The sequence below is a fragment of the Taudactylus pleione genome, unplaced genomic scaffold (genome assembly GCF_031769625.1).
Source record: "Taudactylus pleione unplaced genomic scaffold, aTauple2 ptg000556l, whole genome shotgun sequence".
NCBI classification, from domain to species: domain Eukaryota; kingdom Metazoa; phylum Chordata; class Amphibia; order Anura; family Myobatrachidae; genus Taudactylus; species Taudactylus pleione.
In genome coordinates this window covers 17,892,315-17,909,230 of record NW_028284958.1, presented here as the reverse complement: position 1 = coordinate 17,909,230, position 16,916 = coordinate 17,892,315, and the positions used below count along the sequence as shown (strand labels likewise).

Sequence of the window (16,916 nt, the reverse complement as noted above, 5' to 3'; positions counted from 1 at the left end):
CCTAGCCCAAATTTATTGGTAAGCGAGTATATTTTTTGGCACCCCAGGCATATTGTTGCGCGTGCCCAAACAAATTAAGGGGCCGTGGTCTCATGGAAAAAGCCATGACACACACCCCTTTCTCGTCACTCTGGGAACAGTGCTTTCCATTCCATATGCACCTTAATGCAGTCCGCCCAGTAGTGCCCCTTATACAGTACCCCCATTATGAAATGTCCCCCAGTAGTGGTCCTCTTATACAGGCCCCAAGTAGTGCCCCTTATACATTGTCCCCAGTATAGGTCGCCCTTCTGCAGGCCCCCAGTAGTGATCCCCCCTATGCAGTGCCCCTCTATGCAGCTGTGTAGTTCGAGTAACGGGTGGGCCGGCCCTGACTACGTCGGTAGCTGGGCTGCCCCGAGCTCTCTCCCTTCACTGAATGGATACCGTGCACATGCGCCCAACCTCCCGACCGCCCGCGGGACACTGTCTCGCTGGTGGAACAGCGGGGCAGTGCTTGAAAAACTGGATTGTCCCGCTGAAATGGCTGGGAGGGGAGGACACCCCTGTTCGACCGCACTGGTCAAACATGCCTTGAGCCGGCCCTGAAGCCGATGGACTGTAGCATGGGTAAAGCAGCCCGACCTGTCGTCAGCCTGCTTGTGAGAAACACCTCCCTGGCAGAAACCACCTTGTTCCGTCTAAAAATACAGATTGAAGGCCGGGGGGGTCTGGGCTTTGGTTGATACACGTAGTGCACACTACATTATTTCGGCTAAGCTGGTACCTAAAGGAGTTGACCAAGTCTGTAAAGGTATTGTGTATCCATGGAAATTTGGAAGAATACGTACAAGGTGGTGTTAAATGGATGACCATTTAAAATAGTGGCTTCTGTGACTCCTAAGACCCCTTATCCTTTGATCTTGGGCCGTGATTTTCCGCTGTTGCAGGAGGTGGTTACTTGGCGTGACAGTATAAGGGAGCCAACAGCTGAGATGTCCAAAGAAACAAGGACTGTGAGAGTCCTGAGGCTATCAAACCTTCCTTAATTGGTGAACAGCAGTAGTGAAGCAGGATAGAGGAGAATTGGTTACCCATTGACAAAAATCTGTCCTTACAGGACTTTGGAGCTGTTTCAGGGCCTCTCACAAGCGCTAAGCGGCCCGATGTTTGCGCACTGCGCATGCGCCACGTCCAGTGTGTGCGAGCCCCGCTGAGCGACTGAAGTTCAGTTGCTACGGGGCTCGCAACAAGACGGGGCGGCTGTTGATGGTGTTGATGATGGTGACAGATCGCCCCTTTTTGTGGGCGGGTAGGGGTGACTGGACAAATGCAGGTGTTCCCTTAGGAATGCCTGGCGTTTGTTGGGCGGGCAAACTGACATCACTACTGATGTCAGTAGTGGACTTCCTGCTCTATTAGAGCAGGGAGTCCACTTAGCCTTGTGGCAGCCTAGACCCTACCGCAGGGTCTCGTCGCAAGGCCGATGGTCGCGATTATCGCAATGGTCTCCCGGCCGCTCGCACAAGCTGTGGGTGGTCTCCCACAGCTTTGCGAGCGCCCGGAGAAATTTTTTTTTTTTAAAACAAACCCGGCCAGCGGCTGCGAGCGGATCTGAATCAGGGCCTTTGCACGAGATCGGCAGAAGGATGGGAATCTCGTAAATGTTTTTGGAAATGTTGTGATGATAAATGGTAAAATAGTAAATGCCATACCACCTGAAGGCATACATTATTTTGTGTTAAAGAAAGATTTGTTGTACCATGTAACTTATGTGCTGGGTAAAAAGACAGACCAGTTGCTGTTTCCAAGAAAACACGAGCAGTTGGTACTGAGGGCGGCTCATACACATTTGTGGGGTGGTCATTTAGGAGAAGAGAAAACTCTCCAGCAAATTCAGTTAAGGTTCTTTTGGCCAGGCATCCATGCAGCAGTGAAAAAGTATTGCCAGGAATGCCCAGTGTGCCAAAAGATGGCACCCCGACCAGAGTTTAGAGCACTCTTGGTCCCTTTACCTATAATTTCTGTACCTTTCGAGCAAATTGGTATGGACCTGTTAGGACCGGTGGAAAAATCTGCTCGTGGGCATCAATATATTTTAGTGGTGGTTGACTACGCCAACCGGTACCCTGAGGCGATATCGCTATGTAATATTAAGTCTAGCACTAGCGCCCGGGAATGGGTAATGTTTTATACGGGATGCGATCGGGAAACCGGCTGTCTTAATCCCGACAGCCGGCTTCCCGACTGCTTTATCCCGGTGAGGGTTAAATGACAGGCGTCTATATCTAGACGCCTGTCATTTTCTTGACACCGGGAGACCAGCGCCTGCCATCCCAATCAAAGGGATGCCGGGCGCCGCGCGCGGACAGCCGCGCGGGGGGGGGAGGGTTAGGTTTAGGGCACCCGGGAGGGACTTAGGGTTAGGCACCCTCCCGGGAGGGTTAGTGTTAGGCTAGGGGCAGGGAGGGTTAGGGCTAGGCACCCCCGGGGGGACACTTAGGGTTAGGCACCCCCTGGGGGACTTAAGTTTAGGCAGTGGGGAAGGGGGGGTTAGGGTTAGGCACTTAGAGGGGGAATTAGGTTTAAGCACTTGGAGGTGAGGTTAGGGTTAGGCACCCCTAAGGAGGGTTAGGGAGTTAGGTTAGTTTTTACTTACCTACGGACGATCGGGATTTCCAGCGCTGTCGAGCTTCTGCTGCCGGGATCTCTGCTTCTGTCGGCCTGCCACTGCCTGGATTTGAACTGCCGGCCAGAGGGATTCCGTTTTATACATATTTGTGGATCCCAAAAGAGGTCTGGACTGTCCAAGGGACGTCTTTTATGTCTAAATTAATGAAAGATTTGTGCTGTCTGTTGGGGGTTGAAAGAATACACACTTCAGTGTATCATCTGCAAACAGACAGATTGGTAGAACACTTGAACTGCACCCTTAAGCAGATAAGGCGGGCAGTATCCCAGGATAAGAGGGATTAGGACCTGCTCTTGCCCTATCTAATGTTTGCAGAGGTACCCCAATCATCTACGGGGTTTATTCCCTTTGAACTCCTTTATGGTAGACAACCCAGAGGAATCTTTAGACCTCTTAAAAGAAGGGTGCAGTTTTGTCCCAAGTGATAGATGGGGTAGAAAAGACCAGAAAATTGTTACCCAGGGAGCACTCTACGGTGGAACAAGAGTGCTTGGCAATTAAATGGGCAGTAGAATCCCGAAGGTACTATTTGTTAGGAAGAGAGTTCCTATTAATTACCGATCATGCATGCACCCTAACAGTGGATGCACACTAACAAAGAGGTGAATACTCGGGTGACCCGCTGGTTTTTGGCCTTACAGCCCTTCAAATTTGTGGTGCAACATCACCCTGGAAAGCTCCACAGCAATGCAGATACTTTCTCCATTATATTTTTACCTCCCGAAGCTCCGGTCAACCCTATGGTGAAGCTAGGGGTTGGGGAAGAGGGGAGTGAGGAGGGACTCTGGAAGAAGGTGCAGAATACGCGTATTCCCAGATGCGTAGCGGGAATAAAGGCAGACGAGGTAGAACCTTTGCATTAAGAATTGGTAGTTTCACCAAGTTGGTTGAAGCTAAGGGGGAAGGAGTGTGACAGGTACAGCACAAATCTGACATGGTTATAGAACTACAGGATGATATCCAGTCCAGGTATTTTGGATGTTCAGGTCTGAGCAGCAGCAGGCATGATTGCAGACACCTGTCAGTTTGTTTTCAAAAGGTTTCCGACACAGGAGACAGGGCTCCTGATGGTGAATTAGTCACACTGGTGATAGGCCAGGGGGTGGCTACTTTTAGGAGACCTGGATCTGCCATTTGGACTGCTGTTTGTGTGACTTTGTGATCTGTGCTATAATAACTTGTGACTAGCTTGTAACCTCCTGACATTCTGCAAAAAACTGTCTGTCTTGGAAAGCTGTGGAGAAATAAACCTGTAATTTGGAACTTTTACACCGGTGTATGTGATCACTGCCACTATATATATATATATATATATATATATATATATATATATATATATATATATATATGTGTATATATATATATATATATATATATATATATAAAATGTACAGTCATGAGCTTATGCGCACACTTTTACTATTACTTGTCATCGTAGGGGTGCTCTTCAATGGAGGTACCGATTCATAGTACTCCTATTAATATATCCCAACGGAATGAAGGCACTACTCCAAATACTTGATTTCTCTTGCAGTTTTCATTTAATATTCACCATCCAGTATAAAACACCACCGCTGTATTGCTTATCCAGCCATCAAAAATGTATTTAAACAATTCATGTACACATCATGATATTGTCTGTCGACTTCGGTCCAAATCAGGGCCGTTCAAGACTTCCAACAGCATGTCACCAACTTAACAGCATGGCTCACAGGTATGGCTCTACCTGTGAGCCATGCTGTTATGTTGGTGACATGCTGTTGGAAGTCTTGAACGGCCCTGATTTGGACCGAAGTCAACAGACAATATAAGTATCATGATGTGTACATTAACTGTTTAAATTCATTTTTATATATATCCCTAATTTTATGTTACCATAGGGGGTATAGTTATTAAAGTGAGAGGTTTTAGTAGCCTATAGCAACCAATCAGATTCTACTTAACATTTATCTAGCACCTTCTAGAACATAATAGCTAGAATCTGATTGGTTGCTATGGGAAACATCTCCTCTTCTAAAAACACTCACTTTAGTAAATATACCCCTAGGAGTCTAATATGAAAAGGCCTCTTGGGTAACAGTGAAATATAAACATTACAGTTCCTGCAAGACTTAAAAATGAACACTCTCTAAATTCACATCCTTCTATTTAATAAGATAACTGGTAAATTATTCTTATTCTTAATCTCTCTGCTACCTCCAAATGGAAGCGTTACCTACTTGTGTGCTGAATAATTTATCTGATCTGATCTTTCTACATTCTATTTGGGCACTGCTTAATATCTTAGTGTTATATAAAGAATAATAATAATAATGTGAACTAACCTGAGCCTATACCACTAGTAAGTGAAATTGGCAAGCTAGAGGGACCAGTTAGTCTTTTTATGCTGTCAATGTTATATATTTCTATAACTTTATTTGTTATTGAATTATTTATATAGTACACACATTACACAGTGCTATACAGATAATGGGGTAAATTTACTAAGCTCGAATGAATTTGAATACTGTTAAAACGCACGTTAAATGCATATACGTAATTTACTATACGCTAACCGCGAGGGTTACTTAAGATTACTTTTGCAGTTCTCACCATTGAAGTCAATGGTGTGACCAGGGCCGGCGCTAGGCAGCGCTGCGCCCAGCGCCGTCCTGTGTTGCCGCCCCTTCCCTCCTCCGCTCCCTCCCCCCTGTGCTTAAATATGTCCTATACCGCAGGGCGGGTGATGGGCGTTTCCTGTGCCCTCCGGAAACAGTAGCGCCCCGGGCGACGGACCGGCTTGCCCGTGCCTGGAGCCGCTACTGGGTGTGACCCATTCATTGGCTGAGAGGCGGAAGGCTCGCCTCTCAGCTAATGAAAGCTCAGCACCAGGATTTCTATATGGAAATCCCGTGGCAGTGCGTTAATTCGGGTAATAATGTCCTTAGAGCAGTGGTTCCCAAACTGTGTGCCTAGGCACCCTGGGGTGCCTCGGGACACTTGCAGGTTGGTGGTCCAGCACCAAATCAAATTATTTATGGTCAGTGTAATGTAAATATGTGGATAATCAGAAGTGCAAACCTGTCCACCACCACATAACTGAATCTAAAGATGACAGGTAAGCACAAGTTACATCACTTTACTACATTTTTTTCAAAATTTCTCAATAACAAACTTTTGGCTTAGGGGTGCCTTGAAAACAATACTGATACTCTAGGGCGCAGTGATTCAAAAATGTTTGGGAACCACTGCCTTAGAGGACAGTACTAAGTTTGTGGGTCCGCGATGTTTAATTTTTTTGTTTTGCCAAGCCAGTGGATGCCTACATGGACAGAAGACGTGAACCACACATAGGAGGAGGTGAGAATGGATTTTTATTACAGTTGCCCTGTGGATGATCTACTTGTAGAAGTAGACATGATGGCTTCAGGGATACATAGGTGAGTATGTGAGATAGGGAGTGTGAGTGTACATGTGTGTGTGCATGTACGCGTTTGTAAACTTGTCCTGTCACGGTGCGTGTTTTCTGTGCTTTTTTAAAATATTTCTTTTGCTGTGGAACTACAGGTACCATTGAGCCCGTAATGCCCCACATGCTGGTATGTGTGGTTTTCCAAGTACCAGCATGCGGGGGAATCTTGCTGGGACCCGGAGTTCCACAGTAAAAGACAATATTATCTCATCTATTTTTTTACACCACCTGGGGTGCCCTGGAGAAGGGGACCCCTTTATTGGGGGGTCCCCAGCTCCCCAGGGATACTTGGCCTGGGCTGACTAAAGGTCAGGGGTAATGCTCTGGCCAGGGGATCTAGTGAAAGGGTTCCCCTGGCTGTGACATTACCCCCCCCCCCCCCCCCGCTAGAAACAGTCCAGTGCTGGTTTTGGAACTTACAGGAGAACCCTACGCATTTCTTTCCCCTGTATTACCAGGAGCGGCTCAGAGCCCAGTACTGGTTGCGATTAATACAGGGGACCCCTATATCTTTTGTCCACTGTATTTTGGCAACCAGGGCTGGTTCTGAATAGCCTGGTGCTGGTTGTGCTCAATACAGGGGACCACTACATTGTTAGTCCCATTTATTTAGCACAACCAGTACTGGGTCTCCAAAGCCCGGTGCTGGTTGTTCTTTTGGGGAGGAGACCATGCTGGGTTTTTTTCTAATTTTACACTGGTTTACATTTTTAAAACACAGAAGCACAGACGGATCTCACTGTTCCCGTCCGTGCTTCTATGTTTGTTTATTTACACACAGTTGCATGGATCACAGATCTCCTTGATCCGTGCATGCATCTGTTCGTTCGAGTTAGTGAAAAGTTAAACCAAACGCTAAATAAAAATTAATAATATGAATGACAATGAATGATTACAACATCGAACAACACAAATGACAGGAACTCAGCTGCTTAGTAAATTCAGTAACCTGTTTGAAAAATAAAACACATGAATCCAGATGATGTCATCCGAGATTGATCTCGGATGACATAGAAGAGAAATTGGCACCTTAGTAAATTTACCCCAATATTAGTCACTCACATCAGTCCCTGTCCCAGTAGAGCTTACATGCTTATCACATGGACACACACTCTTGAGTTATTTCTTTATTGTAAGATGCCAATTAACCTACCAGTAAGTTTTGGAAGTTTGGAAAAAACATACACAATATGGTTCATTTTTGTTGTCAGCGGCCAATTAGCCTCCCAGTATGTTTTTGGAGTGTGGGAGGAAACCTGCGTACACATGGAAGAGCATATAGGTCCCACACAGATAGGGCCTCGGGGCCTGATTCAGAGCCAGACGCTATTTGCGCTCGCTCGTTCAGAAAAAAGGGGTGGCTATTCAAATGAACCGTTCGCTCTTTGCGGTCTGTTCACGCCTCTAGGTCTGAACGAGCGTACAAAACATGCGGTCGTTTTTTTGAAAACTACCCTCCCTGGCCGCTCACATCCTACGTCATGTCCGCTATTTATTAGATTAATCGAGTACATCGACCAGCGTATGAACTGCTCGCTATTCTTGTGGTTGGTTTTTCCTACCGCAATCATGCGAGCAGTTCTGACTATAAAATAACCCAGTGACGTGGTCAATGACGCTACTGTATTAATTATGCACACCCATAAAACGCCCATTTTGACCTTTAAGCACGCCTGCGTTCGGATCTCCACTCCCCGTTTTCAAGCACCTTCCCCTGTTACCACCAACATACGCCTCCTCATGTCACTCAAAATAGCAGGCACTCGCTATTTAGCGAACAAACGATTTTCGGCCGCACTGACTGGTTCGCGCATGCGTATTACGATCCGTATGCATGCGCAGTTGTGCAAACATCGCTCGGAACGAACGAGCGGCCGCTTACGAGCGGCTCTGAAGAGATAAAGTGGAAAAGTTGCTCATAGCAATCTATCAGCTTCTAACTGTCTTTTCATAGACTGTGCTACATCAATGATAGCTATAAGTTATGGGCAACTTCTCCCTTTATCTCTCTCGAAGGTTTGATACATCTCCCCTTTAAAATTTATATCCAGAGGTGGACAATATAAGGTAGAAGATATTCAGAGAAATCTAGGAGTCAATAGGATCCCTTCTCCTTTATTAACACAATGGTGGTTGGATGTAATAGTCCAAGTCTAAAAAAGTGACAATTTTCCTTTGATTTTGCAGCAGGTTTTGGCGATAATAAAATCACTGCTTTAAATCATGCAGCAAAATATACAAGAAATCAGCACTTTTGCATACTGGAATCCTATTACATTCCACCCATAATCTAAATGTACTATTTTTACTTGTACACTAGAGAATAAAAAATAAATATATTATCTGGATTGCCCACAACCGAAAAGTATGTTTTAAGGTTAGCAAGTATTTCTTTCTTCTGAGTTCCCCAATTATTCAGCAAGTGGTTTTGAGATGCAAAATGATGATGGGCAGCACAGACGGTGTAATGGTTAGTATTACTGCCTCACAGCACTGAGGTCGTGGGTTCAATTCCCACTACGGCCCTAACTGTGTGTAGTTTGTGTGTTCTCTCTGTGCTAGCATGGGGTTTCTCTGGGTACTCCGGTTTCCTCCCACACTTCAAAAATATACTGGTAGGTTAACTGGTTCCCAACAAAAATTGACCCTAGTGTGTGTATACATGTGGTAGGGAATATAGATTGTAAACTCCACTGGGGCAGGCACTGATGTGAATGACCAAATAATCTCTGTAAAGCGCTGCAGAATATGTGTGCGCTAAATAAATAACTGGTAATAAATAAATAATAATGAGATTCATTTTACACATCTCTCCCAACTCTTCCGATTTCAGTGCAAGTGTCTCGATTTAAAAGGGTTCCCGTTACCCGGGGACGCTGTGAGGAATCCTCTTGCAATAACTAATGAAATGTTGTTGTTTTTTTCACAGACTGGGGAGGGGGGGCTACTTTGCTATAACACAGTTATGCCCCCAGCTTCGCACAACCATGCCCCCCGTTCAAGTTCCAAACTCCTAAATATAGGGAAGTATATTTTCATGACTGTTGCGAAATATCTGCCTCCATTGCATGTATGTATTGGGCATACTTTAATGTTATCATGCTCACAATGACCATGATCAGCAAACTTAGTTTTAAATGCAGCACATGCAAGAAATGTTAATACAGCCAGTGGGCAGGCCGCAAAGGCAAGGCATAACTAAGCACTATGTTCACGTTTATTAGTGAGACTGAGAATGATAATCTTTGCACTGGTTTTATTCCCATGGACTCCAAAAATGAAAATATTTGGTGACAGTACCTGAGATGCTGCTTGGAGTATGTGTCATGTGTTCTCAACTTCTGCAGTCAGCAGATACTGGTCTAGTTACTAATTCTTTTCATTTTGCACCAGGCTGCCAAGCAGTGAGTCAGAGAATGATCTGTCAGCGGGTTTTTTTTTCTTTCTTCATATAAAAGAGCAGCCTATTTTCCTGGTTCGAAAGATCACTGTTTTCCTTTTCATCTTATGACAAGCCTTGGACAAAAAGTACCAACCAATCCGCTGCCATTTTGCAAGCACAGCCTGGAAAATGATAGAAGTTGATTGGTTGGTACTTTATCTCTCTCATTTATCTCTATCCAAGGTTTGATACATTTCCCCATTAGCAAATGACTTACTGTTATATGACGCTACAGATTACATTTATATTTAATACCTGATAAAATAATTAGCGGAAACAATTAGATACTGACTTTATAGATGATAACAGAGATACTTGTTGTTAGTAACTATGCATAAAGAGTGGAGAAATAACATCATGTGACCTGTTGTCAGGGCTGCATCTATAAACCTATAGATAAGGTAGCCCTATCAAAGGGGCAGCCTATTTATGATAGTAATGTTTTAAAGGACATAATTACCACCTTTTTTTTCACCCTTTACACATTATTTAACTCCTTAACAGTGTATTCACTGGTTTGATAAACTCTAGTAGAGTTCATCTAACTGACATGACCCTTGTTTTTTTCTGGATGGGAAAGGTGCTACATATGAGGACTAGATCAAAAACACAGGGGCGTGTCGATTCGGTATGCACAAAACATGGCTCCAGCGTCACGGTTCAGGCAGTTATTCTGCATGACCATAGGGGCACTCGAGGCAGATTATCGAATGATTTGCATATGCCAGAGCCGGCTCCAGGGGGAGACGTGCCCTGTGCAGGATGGGTAATCGTCGCCCCTTACTCGTGCATGACCGAAAATGGTGTGGCCTAATTACCATAGGCCACACCCCCTAAATGATGTTATTTGGGCACTACATCAGTAGCTTGGCTGCCCCCCTGCACTGAATGGATGCGCGGCATCCATTCCTCTTCTCCGGGGCCGCACAGCTGCCCAACCTCCCGGCCGCCCGCGGGACACTTCGCGGGTGGAACAGCGAGGGCAGTGCCCGAAAAACGGGACTGCCCCGCTGAAATCGGGAATGGCTAGGAGGGGTGCACCCACTATGGGGTGGCGTCCCTGTTCGACCCTACAGGTCAAACATGCCTTGAGCTGGCCCTGGCATATGCGGCTATGATTGGATTTGCAATGGTGCATGTGGGCGTCTCAATACAAATCCTGGCGTCTGCAACATTAGCATATTTTGCATGTCGTCTGCCTATATACAGCAGCATCGGCAACAGTGTACTCTGAATCAGGCTCTAGATTTACTATGGCCTAGGTGATTGTGTCCTGGCAGCAAGTGACTCGCCTGCATCCAGTGTTGCGTTTTGTTTCTTCTCATCTCACAAGTGTCAGCAGGGACAGATTAAAGCCCTATATCACGGTCTGTTCTTCCAAATCAAAGTGATGCAATAGAGCAGTCAGTGATGCATAGTGTGGCTGTAAGGCGACACATTTACTGGCTCTTACTAACTACTGGTATTAGATGATGAAAATGCCAGGGAGAGAAAAGGGTACAGGCAGGGACAGGGTGTGCAGGGAACACGGGCCCCTGGATCCAGGGGGGCCCCGCACCGCACACCCTGCACCCATAGCATACTTACCTCTCCGACGCTGTCAAAACGACTGGAAAAGGCCACCGCTGCCATTTTCCCATCATTTGCACATACGCGGCCATTCTCCCGGTGACCAGCGCATCCTCTATAGACTCTGGGCGCACTCTAGTGCCCAGAGTCTATTATTCCGGCACTGGCCGCGCGCAGCTCAGTGCGCTGCCGGCCGCCGGGCAGAGAGGAGGGGGCCCATGTCAGAGACTGCACATGGGCCCCCTCCTCTCTAGAAATGCCTCTGGGTACAGGGTATCCTCCATACTTACAATAACTAGCGCTGCACAAACGCCAGATACAGCTCTACTTAATGGGTATGTATCAAGCCCCGTTCTACTAAAATAATGCAGAAACTGCAGTTTCAGCATGATTTTATGTATTACGGCTATGGCATATTTATCAAAGCTTGGAGAGAGATAAAATTGTGAGACATGAAGTACTAACCAATCAGTTTCTAACCATACTTACCAACTTTATATATCTCCTCCCTGGGCGAAGCCCGGGGAGGAGATTCTGTTGACTACTTTGGGGGACGAGGACGGAATGTATATGTAATTAGGCCCCGCCCCACCAAAGGAAAACGTGATTTGCAGGTAGGGGCGGGGCTAAATGACGTGATTTATGTCATTTTAACCGCACCCCCTACTTGCGGACCCTAAAATTCCCTGTAAAATCTCTCCCCATCCTGCCCACTTCACTAGGAAGTGGGCAGAATGCGGGAAATATACCTACTCTTCCGGGGGTGCAGGGGGCTACCCGAAAAATCGTGAGCCTAAAGCGGTTTTCGGGAGAGTAGGCATGTATGCTTCTAACTTACATTTTACAGGTGTTACCACATATCTCCTACAAAAGATTAATTAGTGCTTCAGACTGCAGTCCCTATTGTTCTCAAATCAGGATTCCGTTCTGCTCCCTATCTACTAAGCTCCAAAAATGTTAGCTTTCAGAGCTTGGGCCCGTTAGTTAATGTTATCTTCAGATCATACTTGCCAACTCTCCCTGATTGTCAGGGAGACTCCCTGAAATAGCAGCAATCTCCCTGAAGAATCTAGCAATCTCCCTGATTGTACCTTACCCCCACTATCAAGCTGTTTTATTTATATACCATATATACATATATATATATATATATATAAACATACACACACACACACACATATATATATATATATATATATATATATATATATATATATATATATATACATACATACAATGTTCTGGATATTCCAATTGAATACAATGACTCCAAATGGCTTTAACGAAAGTTATGAGATTGCCCCCTTCCTATGATGGATGAGTTGGTAGCTATGGATACCTTATATCACCTACAACCTTACCATTGTACTGACGCCCAATCTTGTCTGATCTTGGAAGCTAAGCACAATTGGGCTGGGTTAGTACTTGGATTGGGGGACCTCCAGTGAATACTCAGTGTTGTAGCTGATGTTATCCTTAGAAGGGCACAGATTAGCCACTCAAACCATAGCAAAAGGAAGAGGGGCCACATACAAGCCGAAGAATTATGAACTCTGCTGAAGATATCCTTGTATCCTGAATTTATTCCTTGGACATTTAAGAAGAATTTAACCATTGATTTGCATCTATTCTGATTTTATCCCTCACTTCAAGGCATTCTTTTATTATGGACAATTGAACTCGGACTATTAGAGACTTTATCCTACAGTTTTTGTTTTGTTTTTATTTTTCAACTCATTTTATATACACTTTTCATTTTGCACCATGAAGTATAGATCACCATATCTTTGGGATCCACACGTTTAGGATTCAGTATTTCCTCCAATTATATATATATCCTTCATCCTACTACAAATCTGATTCTAGAAACCAAATTTAATTTTTTCTTTCTATATTCTATCTGACATTCCATGTAATAGGAAGTTGGGCTCTCAAAATTAATCAGAAATAAGTTGAATAAGCTTAAAATGTGTTTTTTTCTTTCTAATGACCACTAGCTGCGGATGGACCTTCGGAGTGATGACAGCCGGGTAACCATAACAACGCTGATGCAGAAGAATGGTCAGGTGACAACACAGAGTAGTTGTCAATACCGGAAGATTTCCCCTAAAGAGTCATGACGATAGACGGACTACAACAATATGGCGGCCACATCATCTTAGTTATCACATTGCGGATGTTAGGAGCAGTGTAACATTATCCCCATAGATGGACTACAACAATATGGTGGCCACATCACCGGAGTCATCACGATGCGGGCGCTGTCGCCACACCACTCCCATGCATGCGCCGAAACCGTAAATGACGATATCGGTGGGCGGAAGCAACAGTAGGCTAGCACGGAAGCTGGCGAATGGCCGCGAATGGATTAAAAATTCAAAATTATTTGGAAATTATTATATCACTCCAGAAGCTCCCACTATTAATACTAACTTAAGAGACAAAAGGGAATGAACACAATCCCGGGTTTTTTAGCAAACCGGAAGTGACATCACAAACGAGCTTAATGAGGCACTGCAAATTCTGTTTCACAGTGGGTATATAAAGCAGTAACCCCTGTCTATATGCACCCCTTGAAGTCCCTAAACGGACGAAACGTGTTGGGGAAAGCTGCCTTTGCCTGAATGAACGGATACAGATAAGATATACCTTTAATAGCAACTTCTTGGACTATTTATTCATTTGGTTTACATTTTTAACAGTTTTAAGAATTAATATATTTTTAAACTGTTGATATGCATTGATTCCTCCATGTTTTTGACCTTATATATTCCTCTTGTTTTTATATATTTATCATCTTTTATATATGAATGTATGAATTTTCTATGAGGCCTATTTATTTATTTACTAGCACTTTTACACTTTGTTTATATTCAACAATTGCACTTGATGCGTTCACTTAAATAGACTCAATATATGCCTGTTACCTTTTAATATTAAAATGTGTTATATATTTTGATAAACATGTGTTATATTTATCTATTTTGTAAACACTTTCACACATCTATATCACTATATTGTTTATACATCAGTCGCTTTATTACCTGGTACACTTGGAACATATACATACATACATACATACATACATACATACATACATACATACATAGAGACATATACATTGAAATTGGATCATTAGAATCATATCCCTACATTGGTTATAAAGCACAATGACCCCTATTGCTACATGCATGTTCTGAAAAGTATCAGTGTGTTTGTATCAGTATGTTTTCATCAACAATAGATCTTTACTGACTGCTTTGAGGATCATTTACATTTTAGATGTAAATCAATGTTATGGCACACCTCTCAGATGTAGCAGTACAGTCCACTTTACCGCCGTGCTCATAGGTGTTGCTTTCACAAACTCCCTAAAACGCGTTTTCAAAAGTAGGCAAGTGTGCTTCAGATGTTGTTAACTGTGTTTGTTCCTGTGGTTGCGATCCCTCTCTCGCAGCCTCTGTCCTCTTTCAAAGTTATTTGGATAACAACAATACTGCGCTCATGCGTCGTGTCGAAAGGTGGGGAAGAGTTTTTTGAAAGTGTGAAAAACTACTTGTTTGTGGCCACTTCTCGAAACCACTGTCCCTGCATATATATTTTTCTAAGTAAAGATAAATGCTCAGATACAGAAAGCTAAAAATTGAGGTACTACCCCCGTTCTACTCCGAGTCCTAACCCCCCCTATACTTACTCCAGTTGCTGATGCCACAGTCCTCATCTAAGGGTGATCTGTCCCGTTGATGCCACTGAGGTGGGAGTCGTGGGGCATTGCGCATGACAGACAGGACAGACCACCGTCTATTATTATTATTAAATCCCTGATAAACTAAAGTAGGCAACTTGTTGCTCTCCAGCTATTGCACGTAATTCCACCCTAAATCACGATAGCCCGCTACCTGGTTGAGCGTTCAAAGTGCTTTTCCAGCAACAGCCCAAAAGCCATTCGTACAATGAACCCTCAGCAAATACGATTATGGCTCATAGAAATTGTAAGATGCACACAGAGTCCAAGGTTCAAGTTAAAATGTAGGTGAGCTAATTGTGGCTGTGGCAGCTGAGCCAGCACAGTAGGATTGTGTAATACATCCAGCCAAAAGAAGCCAAGGCTGAGGGGGTTGCGATAGAAACTTTCACATACATTATGAGATTTATTCCACAAGCTTCAGCAGGAAAAGCTGACTCAAGGCGCAGAGCCAAAACTGGAGACTGCACTGCACTCCAGCTGGAGAGAGCCAGGATCAGCAGACGATTTACAAAAAATAACCGTAGTGAACCCTGGGATAGTTTTTCAGCAGAGGTTTTGCTGGCTCTCACACAAACAGTAAGAAATGTGATTAACTTGAGTTATGTGTTAAATTAAGGCCATGGATGAAATGATCATCTTCCGTATTACAGTCTGTAGGAAAAAGCTGCCATTCATGGAATATAGGTATATATGAATGGGCAGGGAGAATGACTTACTTCTTTCCTTCATGAGAAATGTTCTCTTCCTACGTCCAGCTTCCGCGCTCTGCAGACACATAAGGGAAAGACACATCAGTGTATCTTTGTTCCGGTGTTATCAATATATCTGCAAATCAGTAACTCTGCTGAGTACCCCCTGTAGATGATTAAATTGTCAGGGAGAGAAATGTAAGCAAAGAATAGACAGGCATAGAGAGCATCAACACAAATATATAATCTGCTTCACTAATCAGTAATCACACCCTACAACTCTAATGCTGGGTACACACTGGCCGATATATTGGCCGATCAATTGATCGGCCAATATATCATGCCCCCATTGGCCAGTGTGTACAGATGATATGTCTGTGAACAACATCGTTCACAGACATATCGCATTGGCTGCACTGCACAGCCAATGAACAGATATGTCTGCAGACATATCTGCAGACATATCTGTCCATCAGCAAGTGTGTATGGATGATCGGCCAATCGCCCGTACACAGGGGCGCCGAGAGGGGGGGAGAGCGGGTACTAATTACCCGGGTCCGGCACCGCTCCCCTCCCTCTTAGGTCACAGCAGCCCAGCACACGCCGGAGCAGTCTCCTATGCCAAAGGGGGGGAGCGATCACGCTGATCGTGCCCCCCATTGGCTGTGTGCCGGGCTGAGGGGCACACAGCGCCCCCCTCCCCAGCACGCAGTGCTGCAAATGGTTTTTGCTGTTTTTTTTCTAAGGAGACGTGGTCACGCCCCCTATCCGCCCCCAGTCCGTCCCGACCCACTGCTGCATGTAGATGATGGTTGTTCAGTGTGTATGAACGACCATCATCTGCAGATATATATTGCTATAGTGTGTACCCACCTTTAGGGGCCTATTTATCATTGTGGCAGGAGGGAACCAAAAACTATCATTACTTAAGTCCATACTTGCCTACTCTCCCGGGACTGTCGGGAGCCTCCCGAAAATCGGGTGCCGCTCCCGACACCCCGCAAGACTAGGTAAGTCCCCCGGAATAGATGCCGGCTCCCCGCTAACCCCCGCGCCAGCCGCAAAAGTGGGGCGGTGCGGGGGTGTGATGACGCGATTCAGCACGAATCGCGTCATCGTAGCCCTGCCCCCTGCCTTATAATGCCAGTAATATAGGCATTACAAAGCGGGGGGCGGGGCCACTATGACGCGATCGCGTTGGCACGCCCCCGCTCCGCCTCTTTGACGCGCCCCCATCCTCCCTGCTGGACGGACCTGCCAGCTCCCTCCCGGATTCCCCTGCCGAGATGTCGGCAAGTATGCTTAAGTCACATATCACAGCTATAAAGGCAGGGGCGGATTGGGCT

The 16,916-nt window shown here is 45.0% G+C and overlaps 1 protein-coding gene across 1 annotated transcript in view; it reads right to left on the bottom strand.

The window, feature by feature from the left end:
- Positions 1-15,745, bottom strand: part of CERS3 (ceramide synthase 3) — a 123,664-nt gene extending 107,919 nt beyond the window's left edge. The window contains exon 1 of the mRNA XM_088452714.1: positions 15,598-15,745. The gene's annotated coding sequence lies outside the window, so the exon portion shown is untranslated. The remainder of the gene's footprint in view (positions 1-15,597) is intronic.
- Positions 15,746-16,916: the final 1,171 nt, after the last annotated feature.